Source organism: Rutilus rutilus (genome assembly GCF_951802725.1).
Source record: "Rutilus rutilus genome assembly, chromosome: 12".
NCBI classification, from domain to species: Eukaryota; Metazoa; Chordata; class Actinopteri; order Cypriniformes; family Leuciscidae; genus Rutilus; species Rutilus rutilus.
Genome location: NC_140217.1, coordinates 33,798,366 through 33,813,735, shown reverse-complemented (window position 1 = coordinate 33,813,735; position 15,370 = coordinate 33,798,366). Strand labels below are relative to the sequence as shown.

At 39.0% G+C, this 15,370-nt stretch overlaps 1 protein-coding gene across 2 annotated transcripts in view; it reads right to left on the bottom strand.

Annotated features, from left to right (window-relative positions):
* The window catches only part of cntn6 (contactin 6), a 101,838-nt gene that overhangs the window by 37,367 nt on the left and 49,101 nt on the right, over positions 1-15,370 (bottom strand). The gene's annotated exons all lie outside the window — the stretch shown is intronic.

Below are 15,370 nucleotides of genomic sequence, written 5' to 3'. Positions count from 1 at the left end.
CCCACTTTAATTTATAAGGGTCAACGCCACCGCTTTGGCTTTTACAAATGCGGGCCCTGGTGGGACGTGCGGTTTAAGTGTCAAACTGTAACAAATGTCTTGCAAATGAGAGTAATATTTTTGACATTTCTGAGTGCAGAAAAGCTTGTGGTTTATGAGCGATATATCTACACTAGGGACATCACATTTCGAATAAGCCATGAAAGTCATCGTAATGCATAACGTGTTTAACATTCAGACTTTTCTTCATTTTCTTCGAACACAATACCAAACCATGAAGGATCAATATTGTTTAGTCAGAACTGTTACTAAATCATCTGAATTGCTTTGAAGCATTGCCATTGTTTAGAAGAATCAAATCTGCTTTGAAACATCAGCATTGTTTTGAATCATCAGGATTGTTTTGGAAGAATCTGCATTGTTTTAATCCATGAGTTTTAAAGCATCAAATCTGTTTTGAATTACCAGTATTTTTGCAGCAGTATTTTTGAAACAATACTGCTTTGAAGCATCAGTACTTTTTACAAATGTCAATATCATTTTGAAGTTTTAAAGCATCAACATTGTACTGAAGCATCAATATCGTTTTGAAATGCCATCATTGTTTGGAAGCATCAAATCTGTTTGAAACATCAGTATTGTTTTAAAACAATAAACATTGCTTTGACTTCAGAATAGATTTGAAGCATCATTATTGCTTTGAAGCTTCAAATCTGTTTTGAATGATCACTGTTGTTTTGAGTAATCAGAATTTCTTTGAAGTGTCAATATTGCTTTGAAGCATCAAATCTGTTTAGAAACAATATTGCTTTAAAGAATCAGAACTACTTAGAAGCGACAGTATCATTCTGAAGTTTCAATATAGTTCTGAACCATCAGCATTGTACTGAATCATCAAAGAATCAGTATTGTTTCAAAGCATCAATATTATTGTAAATAATTAACATGTGAAGCAACAGTAATCTTCATGTATTGATATTGTTCTTTAGCCCATTTAACCTACTTCTTTGATACGTTAATGTAATATCAAGAGCAGCTCAGTTGTTGGGCAGAAACTGAAAAGACCCGACAATCGAAGGAAAAAAAAAATGAGTGCAGATCAGGTCTGAGATGGGGGGAGAGATTAAATTAGATGAGATTGATTATGTTCCTGTATTATCTACTCTAAGGAACCACGAGCTCTGACCTTCAAGTCCTTCGTCATTTCAGTCATCTCTATCGATTTGGTTTCCATTTTTTTAACCTCCTGCCTCCTTTGTTTGTCATTCTGCTCCTGCAACCCGCTATGAGTCTCAATCAAGTCTGGGAGGACAGGTCAATAGCCGGATATTTGTTTGATGTCTTTCCTTATGAGATGCATGAGGGTGATCTATAACCGGTGAGTTTGCGAAATGAAGAATGAAACTATAGATGCGCAATGGGGGAAGATCTTACTTTGACCTGCACATTTGATTCCCTGCATGCTACCTGTTTTCCTACTTCTTCAGATCAATTCATTCAGTCCTACTTCCCTGCAACGCTGTCATTTGAGGTGTGGTTAATATGCTCGAATTAGATAACTGATATACATGCTGCTCTGCTTTATCATAATTTGAAAAGAGGGTAAAAGTTTACGTACAAATGACACCTATTTTAAGGCACTGGAAAAAAAAGGCTGAAGATCCGCCAGCATTAATTCCTTACGTTAAAAAAGTCCCTAGAGGAATACAACATTAATGACTCTAAAAAGGTTGTCCTTGAATGTACCGAGAACCATGTGCCATTTGCAAAACAATAGAGAGTTGCTGGACTTCTGGGACAGCTAGTAAGACCATTATAATCTATTTCCACAAGATGTCTAACAAGCCCTGTAAGGCTCAAATCATTAAGGTGGCATGTTGAGCAAAAATGATCAATGCTAATTTATGTTTCAGTCTCGTCAGCAGTCCCCGCTCACTTCAGAGAGAGGTCAGATCGCTATTTGTCATCCATCCGGGGCTCTCGTACATTTCAAAGTCACAAAAAAAGCTTCCTGTTTCTGTCCAAAGCATATAATATGCATCAAACCATACTGGGGCAACCACGAGCGTTATCTCTGTGTCAAAAGGCATCCCACGTTTTAACGATTCATGATGTCTCTGGCATCTTTGGGGAAGGAGGGAAGGAGTTTCTTGGTCACAGTCCTACCGGATTCAGAGTAGTTCCTTACATGATTAATTTATAGAGCAGGGAAAAAATACAATGGCAATAATTCTTCTGCCCAGCGGATGATGGTCACAGGTGGTAGAAATATCAAGTGGGCCGAAGCCTGGTTAATGGTGCCTGCAAGGGAAAAGATCTGTCAGGGATAATCTCTTATAATACTCTGCCATAGATAATGTGCTTCCCCCTTCCACTGGCGGCAGATGAAGAGATTGCATAGCAGACATTATGAAATGGGATGAGAATTATCATGACTATGCTGCCTGTGTCCAGAGCGATAAATGCAGAGCTAGTTTAAATCTTATTGAGAAAATGGAGATATGGTGGGTGAGAGTGCTGAAAAAGATGGGACACCACAGTGTAATGTGATCTGGAAGGAATACTTCATGACTTTGTAGCTAAATGTACAGCTGTACGAGAAAAAAGGCTGACAATGGTGTCAAACTTGTGCTTCCCTGCAAGAACACTTGCGCCAAGTCTGACAATGAACCTCGTTTTTAAAGGCTGTAGTGGCCTTACATATAATTATTAGCAGTAGTAATAGAAAATAGGTGAAGATAAAATGACAGGAAGAGGTGTGTGTATGTATATATATATATATATATATATCAATTATATAAACAAATATACACTCACCTAAAGGATTATTAGGAACACCATACTAATACTGTGTTTGACCCCCTTTCGCCTTCAGAACTGCCTTAATTCTACGTGGCATTGATTCAACAAGGTGCTGAAAGCATTCTTTAGAAATGTTGGCCCATATTGATAGGATAGCATCTTGCAGTTGATGGAGATTTGTGGGATGCACATCCAGGGCACGAAGCTCCCGTTCCACCACATCCCAAAGATGCTCTATTGGGTTGAGATCTGGTGACTGTGGGGGCCATTTTAGTACAGTGAACTCATTGTCATGTTCAAGAAACCAATTTGAAATGATTCGAGCTTTGTGACATGGTGCATTATCCTGCTGGAAGTAGCCATCAGAGGATGGGTACATGGTGGTCATAAAGGGATGGACATGGTCAGAAACAATGCTCAGGTAGGCCGTGGCATTTAAACGATGCCCAATTGGCACTAAGGGGCCTAAAGTGTGCCAAGAAAACATCCCCCACACCATTACACCACCACCACCAGCCTGCACAGTGGTAACAAGGCATGATGGATCCATGTTCTCATTCTGTTTACGCCAAATTCTGACTCTACCATCTGAATGTTTCAACAGAAATCGAGACTCATCAGACCAGGCAACATTTTTCCAGTCTTCAGCTGTCCAATTTTGGTGAGCTCGTGCAAATTGTAGCCTCTTTTTCCTATTTGTAGTGGAGATGAGTGGTACCCGGTGGGGTCTTCTGCTGTTGTAGCCCATCCGCCTCAAGGTTGTGCGTGTTGTGGCTTCACAAATGCTTTGCTGCATACCTCGGTTGTAACGAGTGGTTATTTCAGTCAAAGTTGCTCTTCTATCAGCCTGAATCAGTCGGCCCATTCTCCTCTGACCTCTAGCATCAACAAGGCATTTCATCCACTGCCGCATACTGGATGTTTTTCCCTTTTCACACCATTCTTTGTAAACCCTAGAAATGGTTGTGCGTGAAAATCCCAGTAACTGAGCAGATTGTGAAATACTCAGACCGGCCCGTCTGGCACCAACAACCATGCCACGCTCAAAATTGCTTAAATCACCTTTCTTTCCCATTCTGACATTCAGTTTGGAGTTCAGGAGATTGTCTTGACCAGGACCACACCCCTAAATGCATTGAAGCAACTGCCATGTGATTGGTTGATTAGATAATTGCATTAATGAGAAATTGAACAGGTGTTCCTAATAATCCTTTAGGTGAGTGTATATTTACATATTTTTCAGTGGCTCTTTCTGCAGGTTACATAGGTGGTAACAATTGTCTTGTCTTGAGTGAGTCATTTATCATTCAACTGATTCATTACAACATGGCGATTGATCAGGAATTAAACAAGTGACTTTCTTTAGGATTGAGTCACTGAATCATTCACTCAAACAAAACATGTTGATTTATTCAGAAACAAAGCGCCAACACAGAGATGCACAATAATTGATGGCAAGATCACATTTTAGTGACCTGGTTCTTTAAAATTGAGCTAATCTTAATTGAAGTAATTTTGTTCATTTGAGCAAAGTTAAATTAAAACATAACAAATATGCATAACCCTACTAGTTGGATCTGGCAATATTGTGTCTAATATTGTCAACTTGAATATTGTGTCTAATAATACTGGTCAATATTCAAATTTGTTTATTGAACTGTTGTATAGCAATATCACACTCGCAATCATACTGTTTTTATTACTATCTGAAAATAATGTAAGATATTTTTTTATAGAAAATGTTCAATAGACTGGTGGCAATTCACATATTTTTTTTATCCTAATAAAAAATAAAAAGCCTATCCAAATATCCAGACATGTCAAACGCTGCCTAAACCCTGAGTAATAGCACTCCTCAATAAGACATGACATATGCTTCCTTAACTCGCACTGGCCTGATTAAAAAAAATCCAGCATCCACCTTCATTTACAGCATTAGATAAATCACATAGTCTCTGACTGCGGATTGAGTCCTCAAAGAGCCTTTGTGAGCTTCGCACCAGCCTGCAGAAGCCAGAGGCAGAAACGCCGGCTGGGTTTAGCCGATGTGAACAGAATCTCAACATGGGCTTCAGTGAGACAGCTTCCATCAAACCAACCAACCAGCTATCAGCCTCAACCATACACAATCTGCCAGCTCATTGCCCCACAACCTGCTCGATTCTGTGTGCCATGCTAAATAATACAGTTTTAGATACTCTAAAAAATACACAAATTAAAGCTGCAAGCAGCATTTATCTGGGTTCAAGAGGTTTAAGGCCTTTAAGCAAATGCGTAAAAAGATATTATGTTTTATTTAACAAGCATGTAAACACTTAGAAAACTTTGAAAACCAAAAGTAATTTATAAAAGATCATGTGAGAGATTCAGTAGATAGTGGATAGGAAATCAAGTCAAATCCCTTCTTTTATTGATACAGGTGACTCATTTTTAACAATTTTTAATCCATATGAAATTGGAAATTATTTTAATGATTTTTTCATAAATAAAGTTGATAAATTAAGAGAATAAATGTTGTTTGCCACATCTTTAATATCAGTATTGAAAAAGGGATTTGTCCTTTAGCTTGGAAAGATGCAAAGGTTATTCATCTACAGAAAAATGCAGCACTGGGTTTTAATGGTCTTAATAGTCGACCAATACGTTTTCTACCAGTTCTTAGCAAAGTATTGAAAATTATAGTTTGTGAGCAAATTCAATTATTCTTTAAGGAGAATAATTTGCTCTCTAATTTTCAGCATTTATGTTGAGAGAGCACAGATTGATGACAATAACTTAGTAGGAGCAGTATTGTTAGATTTTAGCTCAGCTTTTGATGTACTGGATCATAAATTATTGCTGGATAAACTGAAATGTTACAAATTTACTTCTCATACTGTACAATGGTTTAAAAGTTAACTGTCTAATGAGACTATGTGTATTTTATAATGGAAGTTATTCAGATGTGAAAGAGTTGCAATGTGGTGTGCCTCAAGGAAGTTGCTTAAGACCAATGATCTTCCTCTTGTTTTAAAGTGTGCATGGACAGTCATGTATGCAGATGATAAAACATTATATTTACCTGCAACATCAATTAAGCAGTTGTCTACTGCTTTGGATGAGGAAATACAATTGGTCATAAAATAGGTACGGAATAATTCTTGATTAAGGGCCCTATCTTGCACCCAGCGCAATTGACTTTGTACACCGACGCATGTATCATTCCTATTTTGCACCCGTGCACAGCGGACTTTTCCCTCCACAGATGCACGTCGGTTAACTAAGAAATACACTTGCGCTCCCCGGGGCGGTTCAGCGCAAAGAGGAGGCGTGTTCCGGCGCAAACGTTCCCTCATGCTATTTTACAGGTTTAGAAAACAATTCCGCCACTGACCGGAAAAAAAACAGTTTAAAGTCAGTGGCGCGTTGCGCATGTTATTCATATGCTATTTTAAGGGCGCATGCTTGGCCTTAATCAATGTAGCGTGTGCACAACGCGCATACACTTTGATTCTCTCATCTACACACAGATGCAGCAGTTATTTTTGCAAATCATGCATTATTACGATATAGAGGTATATAGAGATTTGCGCCAGGCGCAAGAGTCATTTATCCCGCCGGGAAAATAGCAACAGCGCCAAGACCCGCCCACAAAGTTACTTGCGCTTTGCGCTTTGACACTTGTGTTTCAGATCGTTAAAAAAGGGCCCTAAAGGTTCTAAACTTAATAAAAACCAAAAGCATTGTGTTTGCATCAAATTGCATCAAAAGCTGATTGCATCACAAGTTAAATTTGTCTGTAAAGAGAGTGCCTATTGAACAGGTAGAGTACATACGACTTCTTGGAGTTATATTAGATAGTAAGCTGAAGTGGTCAAAACAGAAAATATGGTAACAGGTATGGGAAGAGGTTTGTCAGTTATTAAGAGATGTGGAAACTTTTTACCACAACACTGTATTTCTAAAATTGTGCAAACAATGGTTCTTGCTTAGATTATTGCCCAGTGGTGTGGTCGAGTGCATCAAGTAAAGAGAAAAAAAAATTCCGTTCACAAGTTATAGCCGTTTTAGTAAAAGTGGCCCCGGTCACATCGAACATTTTGGTTCCTCTTAGCCACCGTGAATTGAAATTGATTTTTTTTTTTGGATGATTATATGATTATTGATAGTCACTCTCCAGAGAATATTTCTGCAGTGGTTTGGTTCCGATCAGGCCAAAAACCTAGGAGTAGTTCGCAAAAGTAGGTTTTTCAAAAAATCTCAATTTACTCGAAACTGGCGCCTGAAGGGCGAGCAAATCCGAGACATGCATTTTGTTCGCATTGAGCAAAGTATTCCAACGATATAAGACACTTGAGCCTACGCCTAACGGTTTAGGAGTTATGAGCAATTTCGTACTTTTCATTTTGTACTTTTACTTGTGTGTGTGTGTGTGTGTGTGTGTGTGTGTGTGTGTGTGTGTGTGTGTGTGTGTGTGTGTATGTGTACATACACACACACACACACACACACACACACACACACACACACACACACACACACACACACACACACACACACACACACACACTGCACTGGTTATGCTGAAGCAAACCAGAACTATTAACTAAAAACAGTTTTCTTAATTGAAATAAAGCTTAAAGAAAATTAAAGAAAAACCTAAACTTAATGAAAATTAGAAATGTTGATTGGCAACTAACTGAAATAAGTTTAAGTTAAAGCACTTAAAAAAACTAAATAGTAAGATTTTTTTTTTATGATAATAAAAATGATTACTAAAAAGTTAACTAAAATTAAAAACTGAAACTGAAAATATACAAATAAAAGCTAATTCAAAATATTAATAAAAACAAAATAGTATATACAATTTTTCAAAAATAACACTGGTTGCTGAACAACCACTAACCACTAAGGCACGGCTCTGACGGTAGATTACGTGATAAAAATGTCTGGAGGGGTGGATTCACCGTTTACACATACACATGACCTGGATTCCTGGGCTAACGCCAACAAGGCCTTTGCTCACGGCAATTTGGTTTCCTTGTGCAGGCAGACTCCAGCAGGGCTATCAAAAAAAGACAAATCATTTCAGCAGGTGGATGAAGAGAAGGCTGCAGTTGCCTAATAAAAAAGCACTCTGCATATAGCACCCCCTCCACACACACACACACACACACTATAATAGGGGCCTGCTGGCAAGCTTGTAAGAAAACATGCAGTCTGCAGTTTCGTCAGCCTCTCAGAGAACACCCATTAAACAAGTAGTTGTTGACTTGTTATGAATAATAAAACAAAAGCATCAACACTGTGGATGTTAAGGGTGAGTGCTAACATAGGAACCAAGAAGACGAGCTAGTTCTCAGGGGGTGACGAAATAGCTTGCGGAAAAAAAAAACTCATATTTTTCCCACATACTGTAAGTTCGTGACCTCAATTTTCAAATTCATGAAGGCAAAGTGTTCTGAATCAGTTCTCCACAGAAAAGTTAACTAGGTTTATTGATTTAAAAAAACAACAATTATTGATTTTAAAAGTGAGAAACATATGTATTAAAGGGTTAGATACTGTACACGCCCACTCCATGTCAAGAAACATTCTCATCAAGCGCGGTTCTTTGTTGACCTTATAAACACCGTGAAATTCACCAAACTGAGTTTAGCATCTTTAATATATCAAAACAGAAGGTGTGGGCATGTACAGTACGTAACCCTTTAATTAATATTTCACTTTTAAAATGAATAATACATTTTCAATTTGTCTGTCACAATTCAATGCCTCTAGCTTTTTATATAAAACAATATATGGTAACATGAATACGTTCTATTTTTGGACCAGCTACGTCAAAATAAATAAATTAAAAAGGTATGCACACTTGTGATGACACATCAGTTGAACTCTAAATACAGTAAATGAACAATGTTGCTATGCTGTCCTAACAACATTCATTTGTTTATTTTAATATTTGTTGGCAGAATTGAACATTGTTCACATTGCTGCAGTTTTTTAAAGCAATCAGCCACTTGAGGGTGTACACTAAGGGATTTTTACACAGATATTGTAGAGCAATCAAAGTAACCTGAAGTCATTGATTCTCAATGAGTTACCTATTTTCGCCAACGTGCGAATAAGCATGTATAATAAAAAATATACATATGTAATATAACAAAAAAAAAAGACATGTAAACATTTTATAAATAACAGCTTCGCGCTGATGAAAATGACTTTTTAGCAGCAATGAATTCTTTTTCAAAATAAGATTACATCTCATGTACATCTCATCTCATCATTATCTTTTTTTTTTTTTACATTCAATACATATCAACTGTGATCAGTATTAATGCCACAACTCACTACTAATGTTAATAGGTAGAAACAGCTGACCTTATGACCTCTATAAGCTGTAAAAACTGTTGTCAGTGCAAATGGGGTATTATAATGATTTACTACAGTTAATGGAATTACACTTTGGTTTAAAGGGGTGTTAGGTACTCTACCTCTAATATGCATTGTAAAATCACTCTAACGCACATCCTTGAGCGGCTTATTGCTAATTATCACATTTTCCGGGAATAATGGTCTTAATAGGTTTACAATGACACCAGGGACAGGTGACAAAATGCTTTATTGACACGATTTACTTGAGCTGCAAATAACTAGAAACTGCGTAATCCCATTTGTGATCGAAGGACACTTGATCCTCTTCCAATCAATGCCCAATGTCTGTTGGTGACAGAGAATGGGTATTTCATAACACCCCCCATGGGATCTTATAAACACCATCAATAACATGTTACCACCCATATGTGTATAATCTTCTCCCTCATATGTTGTCGTTGAATACTAATGGTTGTAATATTTTACAGCTTTTCTGATTGAAGGTCATCAGGATTTCTCTCTTCCCTACAAGGTTACGTGACGAGGAAACGGGATCATAGATTTACCGTATTGTGACAGCAGATGTATACACCCACACAACCGCACTTCAGTCTTGCTCTGCCAATTTTGTAGTAAAACAAATTAGCGGCTACGTGATATAAACCACCCTTTAACAAACTCAGGAGCCTTGGCTTTCCCTCTTCATCCTCGTGGTAGCAGCACCATCTAAAACCCTGTCAGTTCGAGTCACTGTCTCACTTTTAGCTGCATTAGAGGCAGCATTATCAGTGTCCGAGGTGTTATATTTGGAGCTGTAATCTGCGTGCACAAAGGAAAGGGCTCTATCTCTTCCTCTGCCCACCCCCGGCTCAAGTATCACCCAGACCTTTAGAAACGCCACTAAGTGCCCAAGCCAGCCGCTCATATTTCCCCTTCCCTCCAGATTATGAATGATAGGGCAACTCTTTTTACATTCATTACACAAGCACGCATGCATAATTGATTTCGCTCAAACTATGGCACCCCGAAATATTCAACTGAGTTATGGCCGGCCCTTCCATCCCCAACTGACTATCCTTGTAGGTCTACACGAGATACATCAACAACCCTTCAGGCAGCAAGGTTTTGTGAATGTATTGTGTGTTCAAGAGGAATCAGCTGCACAAGTTGAATTCATTTAATTTCGCCTACATGAAATATTTATAGTAATCGCCGAGATGAAAAATCAGAATCATCAGTGTGATTATTATTATCGCAAAGGCTGCAATTTGATTAAATAAAAGTGTATTTCAGAGTGAAGCACGGCATTGTGTTCTTGTGCATTTGAGCATGTCATGCAGGGACGTCCAGAGAGTTCCTCACAGGCAGGGGCTCAAAGATGGACAGATAGGATGTCAGTGCCATTGTTTTGTCTCAAAATGCTTACCAGAGATGATTTTTTTTCTAAAGCACATTTATTAAAGCTACTTAAATGCCTTAATTGTACTAAGACCAAATCATGGCTTAGTCTAAGCCCTGTCTGTGAAACCAGGCATTTGTTTATTAACAACGGGACATACAAAAGACATTGCATACTTGTCAGTTGTCACCTACCGCATACTGCATCAAATGCGCTTAACAATCATATACAAGAGCTAAAATGTGAAAAATAAAATCCAACAGGCATAGCTAAATGTGTAATTTTAAGTAGATAAAGGAAAAATCACATGCTATCACTCACATTGCATTATCTCCCGCTACTTTAAAAAGTAATTCAAGGTGAGAAGCTGACACACAGCAAATAATTAATTGCCTCGGGTCAAATATCAAACCTTGTGAGGATTTGTGCAGATGAAGGGTTGTAAGGAGAAGAGCAAAAACAACATCAACATGCTGTAACAGGCATCATCATATTGTGGAATATCATGAAAGTGGTGCCGGGTTCTGTCAACACAGCCTGGCTGCGGGATCCTCAGGGGAATATGGGCTGTCATTCACCTGAATAATGCCACAGACACTGCTGGTATTTCAGAGAGTAGAGGAAGTCCATCATCCAGGATAGGTCACTCAGAGACTAATCTTGCTAAAGGTTAGATGTGAACTGTGACCGGTCCCCACAACAGGATCCTTTGACAAAGTGCAGACATATGGCACAGGCAAAAAAATGAGGGTCAGCGTGTCGAATGATCTTCTGCTCCTCTAGAAAGGAACTATACTGAGAGGGGGGAATTTCATCTTCTGCATTATTTTCAGGTTAAGAAACACCACATAAGTAGCAGGAATGGCATTAAACCATGATGGAAATAGAAAAAGGATTAAACTCGGATTAAATTTAGCAAATATGAATAACCGATGTTTGAAATGCCACCTATAATTTCTGCAATATGATTTATTACTCATTAAATATTTCCAAATATTAGGCTATATATTTTTTTCCCATGTTAAGAAACATCATACATTTTTCAGGCTAAGAAACACCACAGGAATAGCATGAAACCAGATGGAAATAGAAAAAGGGATTAAACTGAGATTAGACGATATGAACAGCAAAGTTTGAAATGCCACCTATAATTTTTTTTTTTATTAATTAAATTTATTATTTAATAATAAGTATTTACAAATATTGCATTATAATGTATTATATATTATATTATATTATAATATTCCATTAAGAAACACCACGTATTATACACATTTTATTATATACATACAGAGAGAAAATAAGAGAGAAAATGTATATTTCTGTTCATATTTCTTGTCGAATTCCATTGAGCTACAAATCAGTAAACTGAATGAACTGAAAGGTTGCAAATTATTGCATTCTGACTTTTTCTTAAACACTGTTCCCGTACAAATCCACCTGGCGAATCTATAGCTAGCGTATCAGTGCATCAAAAGGGCAATGTTAGAAGCACTCGATACTCAAGTCAAAAGGCTCTCGTTTCAACATGTCAAGGTCGAGAGTGGCATGATTAGATGTTAAAGGGTTTGTAGTAAAATGCTCAACAATCAGATAGCTTTGAAGGTCGAGAGTAGAGACAAATGAAATATCCTCCCACATTGTTCTCATGCATAAACAGCTATGGAACTCATTTACCAGCTGCTGCTCGTGCAAATGGCTTGGCTAGTCGAAATCCCCGCGAGTGTGAGGGTGCTTTGAAACATTTAAGCAAATACTACAGCTGTGAAAGCACACTGCACACTCTCTGAGCGCATCCATATTTATCAGCTGCATGTGTAAAGGGTTGAATGTGAAACCGCTCTTTACACGGCCAACTGAAGCTATACTTCTATCTCAGAGGTCTCAATTAGAACTGGTTTAAAACCTCATTGGTCTGTGAGACCTATAGGAACACTGACCTTACAGGAATCCAGCCATTACCATGCATTTCTCAACATTATTTTGTTTGAATATATCTCACCTTACTTGAGAAAATCAATGTTAACCAAATAGTTCCCACTGAGCAACATATAAAACAAGTGATTAAATGTCAAATCTGAGTGCTGTTTGATTGAATTTAAGGTAACATAATTAAATAGTGTACGCTTGTGCGGAAGTAAATACAGATCACCTGTCGGGCTCAAACCACAGGAGTAGCATTGCTTTGAATCAAAACACAGCAAGGGTTTAAGACTACCACAATTATCTCTCTTGATTCTGCATGTAACCACAGTATGACTGAGTCGAGTATCTCTATATAATGACAAGCACCATTAATCACCAAAATAGTAAACTGAGCTTTTATTTTTTTGGTCTGCAGAATGGATGCATAGAGTCCAAGAAAACTAAATCGACCCCATTTACACGTTCCTGGTCTTACTGTGGATGAAATGTCTCCTAGTCTGCCTGTGAAACAACTTTCATTTTCTGCTGATGTCACCTAAGCTACATGGGAGGGGAAAAGCAATATGTTAACCAATAGTCAAAGAGCTTACAGAGTCAATGTCTGATTTAAAGATGAATGTCGGTGGTGTTTTACTCTTTCTAATCAGTAAAATCAAGTGCCATTCCACTTTTTTACTTCACTTCGCTCAGAAATGCATCACATTGCGGGAGTAAATATTGGTTGCGAATGCTGTTTCATGTTGACTTTCACATTACACAGAATTATTACAATGTGGTATAACAATACAAACCGTAAAGTATTACAGCTTTTCATATTATTTAATCAGGCAGGATATGAAAGATCCAAAATCTCTCAATGCAATCTAGGCTCTTGCTGTTATACTGATGTAAATGCAGAACCAGAACCGAAGGTAAACATCATCTTAAAAGACGTAAACATGTCCTCCAAAAAACAAATGTCATCTCATCTCAGTTTTTCCTAGAATAAAGGGGGTGAAAGATCTTGTCGAATTTCATACTGCAAGATGGCCAGACCGCTTGAGCATGCAGATTGAGTATGCATATGTCTGCGCTGTTCTCATATCGATGAATGTTTGCACTTCCTGTGAGTCTCAGAGCAAAACTCTGCTATACAGAATTACAACACATTTTTATGTTTATTGCAGCTTAAAGGGATAGTTCACCCAAAAATGAAAATTCTGTCATCATTTACTCACCCTCAAGTTGTTCCAAACCTGTATGAGTTTCTTTGTTCTGCTGAACACAAAGGAAGATATTTGGAAGAACGTTTGTAATCAACAGATCTCGGTCCCCATTGACTTCCATAGTAGGAAAAAAATATACTATGGTAGTCAATGGGGACCGAGATCTATTTGGTTACAAACATTCTTCCAAATATCTTCCTTTGTGTTCAGCAGAACAAAGAAACTCATACAGGTTTGGAACAACTTGAGGGTGAGTAAACAATGATAGAATTTTCATTTTTGGGTGAACTATCCCTTTAAGTTTTACACCTTTGATCTCTTTATCATCAGTTAAAACTGTGAATTATTTTTGATGTTAAAATCCAGACAACTTTAAAGTGCCCCTATTATGCTTTTTCAGTTTTTTTCTTCTTCCAGTTATTATGCACCTTTCGTGCAGTGTATAATGTAGCTGTTTGTGAATGTAAAAGGTCTGCAAAGTTTTAAACATCAAAGTGCACGATAAATAAATTTCCCTTTCGAGAACAGTTCACTCGTATTGCGTAGCTATACACTATGGGAAAAAACGCCTTTTCTCTAGAATATTGAAGCCTTTATTTTAAAATGCAGTGCAGCTGCACAGCGAAGACAGTGCAGGCTGTCTAAGCACACTGATTGGCTGGGCTGCGGCAACTGCACGAGCCTATGGTGAAACAGCGAGGGCGCGAACCTAGCCAGAATGGGCGTGGCTGCTGACTATATAAGCGGCCCGTTTCGCCATAGGAATCAGATTTAATCTCCTTCAGCGAATGACGCATCTCTTCGCTGACTTCTCCGGACAAGAAGCCTCTCTCGCCGATGAACAGCCCAGCAGCGGAACGCAGCGATCTTCAGCAGCAGCTTAGCGACCGGCGGCCTCCTGCTCAGCTTCCTGAACTCGACGCCGTCAACGCTGCTCGCCGTTTCCCTGTGGCCATCCGGCAGAGTATCCTTTTAAAATAAAAGCCTTTTCACAAAAAGAGCAAACGGCGTTGTTTCAAATCCCACATCCGATCTGTGTTTCATGCGGGGTCCCCCTGCATGTCACTGAAGGGGACAGTGAGTGTGCTTCCTGCCTCTGCGCTGAACATGCCGAAGATGCACTCACTCAGGGCGGCTGTTCTAACTGCGAGAACATGCCGATCTCCGTTCTGCGCTTGCGGCTAGCTCTCTTTACGTCAGAGAGCGACCCCGCCCTTGAGCCTCGGAGGAAGAAACGGAGGGGTCAGAGGATGAATGAGTGCTCGGAGGAGCGAGAGCGAGATCATGCTGGGTCAGTCTCCGCATGCCTCACTCACTCCAGAGAGCGAGTTATCGGTTCTCTTCACAAAGACAGACCAGCGCCCCTCCCTCGAAGCGGCCAGCCTCATCTCGTTTGGCAGATCGGTGGAGGACATTGATGACAGTTTGTGTCAGAGGGCGAGGATTGGTCGGGCTCAACTGTTCACCCTGAGTGGTTCCTGCCAGGGCGCCAACAGGCCCCTCGCCAGCGGCCAGCAACATTTTTTCCCGAGGTCCACGAGGAGATGTTCATGCTCCTGTGACCGGCCAATATTTAGGGAAAAGCGACCTGATTGTACGCTCCCTCAAAGGGGCCAGGAGGCTTAACCCGCCTCGACCTCCCTCTATCCCCGCTTGGGACCTATCTAAGGTCCTCAGGGCTCTT